The sequence below is a fragment of the Haemaphysalis longicornis genome, unplaced genomic scaffold, assembly GCF_048455015.1.
Source record: "Haemaphysalis longicornis isolate Haplotype H1 unplaced genomic scaffold, Haemaphysalis longicornis Haplotype H1 scaffold_11, whole genome shotgun sequence".
NCBI classification, from domain to species: domain Eukaryota; kingdom Metazoa; phylum Arthropoda; class Arachnida; order Ixodida; family Ixodidae; genus Haemaphysalis; species Haemaphysalis longicornis.
In genome coordinates, this window is record NW_027526214.1 from 114,598,645 (window position 1) to 114,605,024 (window position 6,380).

The window sequence follows — 6,380 nt, forward strand, 5'->3', positions numbered from 1 at the left end:
TTGTTTCCTTTCTTCGGCACGTGCTCCAGCAGCCGCTTACCGTGATACCGCCATTTTCTGCAATGTACAAGGCACGCTTTTAGAAGCCGCTGTGATGCCCCAATGGTGTCTCTACTTCTGCCGAGTGCGCAAGTGCCGAGTGCGCTGTGAAGCCCGACGAAAGCTGGGCATGCTTGTAGCGTCTTAGCGCTCCGCGACTGCGTTGCGGTTAAGCACATTTCCTCACTACTGCGCGTTGTGTAGTTTCTGCGTACAACTGAGCGCTTCCTCTTTTCAGTTCCGTGGTCCCAGTTAAAGTGGAACAGAAGTGATTTGTAAACATTGCGGGATTACCAGCGCAAATTGTAGTCCGGAGTCCCTGGGCCCTGTTTCGACCACTCTGAGCGCGTTTACGCGAATTTCTTTAGTAGAAAAATCACTTCGAAAATGTTGTCCTCCCCTCTCCACCCTCGCCCATTTACTGTGTAATTTTTGTGTGACGTCAGGAGGAGATGAGCTGGCAATCGGTTGCAATACTGCACGGCTGGCCGGCCTTCCGACAGAGTCAGTCAGCCCAGCGTTTCGTCCGTCGGCCGCCGACGGGTCGTCGCAATTCCTTCACTAAGTTGAAAAAAAGCCAGGACACGTTTGTGAGTGAAGAATGTGCCCTTCTGTTCTTTATTAGTTTGTACACTGTATCTAGCTCCAAGTCAAGGTCGCTTTACACAAGCGCTGCACAAGCGCACATGCGACGCTTCGCTGACTGGCACGCCAATAGGAAAATATAAGGCCACTCGAAGGCTGTAGAAGAGTCAGCGAAGTCGATATAGGTACTAAGGAAATAAAATCAACTGAAAATTTCACCGTACAGCGTAAAACTATGGTGCAGCAAGCACTTGTTTTGTGCTCGGCGAACAAGCACAGCGGTAAGCAGCACGACTACGCATCTGCGAACACTTTTCCGTCTAAGAAATGCACTTTTTATGCGTGAGTTATTGTGGAAACTTGGGGGACGCTTACTGCACCACCGCAATACAACAAATAGTCACCTGAGCTGCTTGAAATGCTAAAACTAAATAAAAGTGTGAAATGGTTATACATTATATACCTTATATTTCCAAAGTCAGCAGCGTTCCCCCGTGGCAGAGTGGTCTTGAGCGCTAGGTATATAATCGCAACTGTTTTGCAAGTCACCAGTTTCAATCCCCGGTGGTACATTTTTTTTATAAGTTAACTTTTTCATTTTTGTTCGATGTTTTTTATACTGAGGTCACCTTTCTGGCACCGTAACGTTCACTGCTCCACGAACGTGCGCATACTGACACTGGAGCGCTAGCGAGTTCTCGTTGGCGTGCTGTTGCCATAAGCACCGACTGCTTGCGGGCAGTGGGCACAAGCCAGAATCAACAGACCATTGGCCTGGTGCGAACACGCTTTTTACGATACAGGCATAAGTGAGGCAAGCTCCAAATATGGGGGGAAAGCGCATGGCATTTGAGCGTCTGCGGGGAGGCGGAGGGCGTTCATCCACTGCGTGGGCCTCGGCTGTGATTGCTACGATTCTAAGCCGTCCTCGGAGGCTTATCTTATGCATTTTACAGCCGACAACGTGGCAGAAGCGCGGTACGACGATTGCTGAGATATCGAGAATGCCCATCGAACGATGCCGTCGGATGTCAAGCATGTTGTTTTACCGAACCGAAAACGAAACTTTTTTGACCAACCAATCACTTTGCGTCTCCTCCCCTCGGCACAGCCTTTAGCTGGTGCGGCCGCCGCAAACCGCGCATGATAGGTTTTCTCTCTTTCGCGCTTTGTAAAATAATTACAGACTTGTCAACGGAATAAACGATGAAAACTGCGTCAGTTTGAGCCAGTCTACGCACTGCAAGCAAAAACGGGAGCTTTACAAATTCACTTCAGTGTCCCTTTAAATGCATGCATGGTTGCAAACATTTGAGGACTTGCTTGTTTCGGCTTAATGAGAGACGCTGTCGAGGTGAGCTCAGTATAATTTCGGCCACCAGGATTTATTCATGTGCACTGGCTTTACGCAGCACATGACTGTCTGTGCATTCCGCTTTCGAGGTATTTTGGTCACAGCGACTCGGTTGTGACCTGGCTTCTTTGGTCCCCATAAGTGTTGGCTTTTTTCATATACATGAATATCGCGCATCGTCGTGATCATTCGAGCAGTCACCCAGCCAGAGGGTCATGCACCCAGGACAGTCGTCCTACTCTCTGGCCGAGTCCTGGACTAATCCCAGTCGAGACTGCTTCATTATAATGAATATGGCCTCGCTTGCGCTTCGTACCTGGCTAGTTACTGAGAGACCGTGGCCCTTCCCTTTGTTACAACCTGCTACGTATCCTCCTTTTTGGTACGACCAGTACTTGCTCGCAATGGACCTACGTGAGTAATGAAGCTGAGGTCTTCAGTTCCACGCTACACAGTTGTGGAACAGCTTCTCCGTTCTTGAGGTCCAGAACGTTTGCATTCTTGTTTTTACCTTCCCCACACACATGGCCTAGGCAAACGCCAGGAACAGAAAAATCACCAACATGTTCAAAGCGTTTGAGTGTGCTTGATAATGCAAATATTTCCGTACATATAAACAAACACTTCATTGTGGACTGAACATATTCTGATTTCTTTTCATATCTGCGATAGTTCTTGTAGATTTCCACAAGATCATTGATCATATTCGAAGTCGCATCGAGCAATCCGGGAGCGTCTTCCAGCTAGATGCTCCCTGCCAAAAAAAATTTACGCAAGCTTGCACTCACGCGCAAGACTAGGATGGCGAAGCCGCTGTAGGTGAGCATTGCTGGACGGAGTTAGGTTTCAATATCACTCTTTATTTGCATAGTCGCGGTGCTAGTATTCGCCGTCATATGTATCGAAAAGGTCGTCGTCTTCTTTGCGGGGACTGCTGGATGGAAAGTCACCCTCTGCATTGCCGTCTTCCACCACGTCTTCGTCATCGACACGAGGAAGCGGTGGCGGGATCTGAAAGCAGTCGATTGGCACACTCGGAGCAATGTCTCCGATTATCCGTAATGGCTTCCTGAGAATGTGGCAGTCGCGGTCGCCTCTCATATGCACGCTGTGTTTTCGGCTTTAGCACTACCGCTCGAGTTTTTTTCATGTGTGTTAGCAGGTGACGACAGCGCTGCACGTTCCATTTTTCTTTTGCTAAAGCCACTGCGTGAGCCGGGGAATCGGCGGATACCACAAGTAATGCGCGTACGATTTCTCAGAATTTTCTCGCTTCTCGAGGTTTTTAAAGTTTTTTATTTTAGCTTAATCTACTGCGCATGCCGGGGAGGCTCAACGGTCGCCATGAGGTACGAGCACACGAGCGTTCAGAATTTTTCTGGTATTTTTTTCAGCAACGGCGAACTTACGGGCAGTAACAACATCTGCGCTGTTAGAAAAGCCTGCCCGACAGCATATGCGGGCATATGTACATCTGCTTTAGAGAGCACACACAGAAAATAAATCTTTGTTCTTTGACACTCTTCACTTCTAGGGTGCGATAAAGTCCTGAGAACACCGCCACGACTTGACCTGGCCCGCCACAGCGCCTGAGTGGTAAGGGTGCTTGGCTACACTGAGCCGGGTGACCCATGTTCGATCCCAGAAGCAGGTGCCGCTTTTCAAAAGAGGCGAAATGGAAGAAGGCGCGTTTGCTGCGCGGTATCAGTGCACGGTAAAGTGCCTCGGGTGGTTATCCGGAGTCCTCTACAGCGTCATCGTTGCCTGAGCTGTTTTTCCTAGAACCCGCGCCAAACCAGTTCTGAAATGCCTTCAACAATACATGCATTTAGCTTGGACCACGCAACTGAAAAGAGGAAGCGCTCAGTTGTCGTACGCGGAAACTGCACAGCTCGCGGCAGTGATGAAGGCGCGCTTTCCCGCAACGCGGTCGCGGCGCACTACGACGCTGCCAGCGTGGCTAGAGTTTGGCTATGTTCAGACTACCGAAGCAAAAGCCACATCGGGATCTAAGGAGGTAAAAAAGGCGTTTCACGTAATTTGGTTGGTTGAGACGTGAAACTACGTCAATCTTTAAAGTTATTACGATAGTTGCGGCAACAGTCTGAACCCGGTCTTAGGCGTGCTTCACAGCAAAAGAAGCACGTTGCGCTTCCGCACTAGTAGACGACAGGAAGCCCGCCTCCAAGCCCCTATGCGCCTACGTCGCTTAGCTTAGATGCGCGGCCGCGGCCTGTGCGCTTGCGCTCCGCGGAGCGCGGCCATGCTGCGCCATGTTCGCACCTGGGTCGTTCAAGACATTATTGGACAAACTTTACTCATATTTGGTTAAACGTTCTCCTACAGCGAATATTTCAATGCGAAATGGTAACTCTAAGCGTGAGGGACCTAACCTCAGCTTGAGAAAAAAAGGTAATAAACAGTGCTTTGGTATTCTTAATACGGAGGTGCGTCGGTAAAACATTCTTTGGTAAGATAAAGATTAGATTTGCGGGTACATTTTGAGTAAAACAACTGGAAACTATGCCTGTGGGTAAACCAGTAGAGATGGTCATATATGACACTTGAACAGGATAAGATATTTGATGCTACTGTAATAACAATATTTAGGCGCACTGAACGACATACTTCACCGGCTTAGCGTTGTAACTGCTGTATGTTACGAGGGCTCCTTACATATACTGAACCCACGTGAGACTGAATTTACATATAAAGATTTATTCTACGTATGTCGCGTCCCCGGGGCAATTGCCAGTTAATACTGGAAAAATCTCCGCATGGCATATGAAGTAAAACGCCTGTATGACGGAGCGTGTAGGACCGCGATAAGTGTTCGTTATACGCGTGCCTTCGTTATATGCGTGGCGCACCTCACTGACCCCGTATAAAGAAGATAAGCATACTGAGAGAAACAATCATCACATTTAAACTGCAATAGACGAAAAAATGCACGCACATTTTTTTCTTCACAGTAGGGGGACGTGCTGAATTGCGCAGCCACCGCCGACCTGATGCTGTCAGACCCACAGCGCGCTGCGGCGCGAGGTCAGGGAGTGACAAGATATATATCCTCAGCCCGTCAAATGCCGCTTCACCTGTTCCACACTGCTCGGATCATAATTTATGGCGACGCATTTCTGTGTGATGGCCTCCACGATGTCGTTAGTTGCGAGACTAGAGCAAACGGGGACCGGGTTATTCGGGCGTCACAACCGATGCTGCGCCGCAACGTGCACTCTACGTGTTTATCCATTCTTGCAGATCGTTAACTAAGCTGGATAGCTAACGGTCATCGGCACATCTATCAGCTGCGAGTCACCCCGCGTGCGGCTAGGCGTATTTGTTATCAAACAACAATTCCGCCATTGGGAACGCATGAATTTCTTCGTTAAACACGCAACTCCCCTGTACTTGCATTTGCTGTCATGGCGTTCACAATATATAGGAATCCGGCCAGGCCATATGGCCTGCTTCGTTGTACGTGCTAATTCGTAGTAAAAGCGTTCGTTGTACCGGTGTCTAAGCAAGTAAACCTAAAGCGTAGTGCAGTGCTACATTTTCACAAAACAGAGCGACTCAGTGATGAAACGTGCTGCCACGCTAGCCCTCAGCTAATTTGTTATATTCACTTTTGAACCATACATACACGTGACACCCTGAACCCGTGCGCACTACGAAGGCTGTCAGGGTCTACCGAAATCCCACACACTTCGGCGAACAACTCCCGCGCAAACATTCTAGCTTCTGGCGTGGGAAAATTAGGAGAGGGGTCGCCGCATGACTTAGCAGTTCTGCAGTTCTGCCATCCGCTCCCCGAACTAATTCTATGCGGGCCGGCTTCGCTGTCCTGGAATTATTCGCACGCTGCCACAAGCGTCGGTCATGCGCATTCACGTGAACCACGCCACACTCATGGCTGCGGTGTAGACTAAAAAAGCTTCACGTGGGACACATGGATGTAGCTGGGCTGTAGAATAAACATGCAACCGCAAAGCCGTGTGTTCTTTCAAGCTTCTAATGCTCGTATGATGTCTCACACTGACATTTTCCTTCCTTGAGATGTATTTGCAGCTCAGCCGTGCTTTGTGTGCTGCAGGATCCTTCAGAACGGGGTATTTTTTCAAGGGGGCACTCGTGGACGACTTCGCCATCGTCTCTTCCGTCTCCTCCGGCAGAGGCAGCTCAACCAGTCATTGCGGATGCGGAGGCAGATGACGCTGCTGCGCCTCAGGTAACGCTTCCTGCTTTCTTCCTCTCTGCTTCTCACATGCACACACACAAGCGCTACGCATGCAAGCAGACGTACATTTACATGCCGACACAAGACATGAGGGTCTCATGAAACATATTTAGAGTGGGCACAAGGACCCCTCGCCGAATTGCCAAAGAAACCTACCGGCGC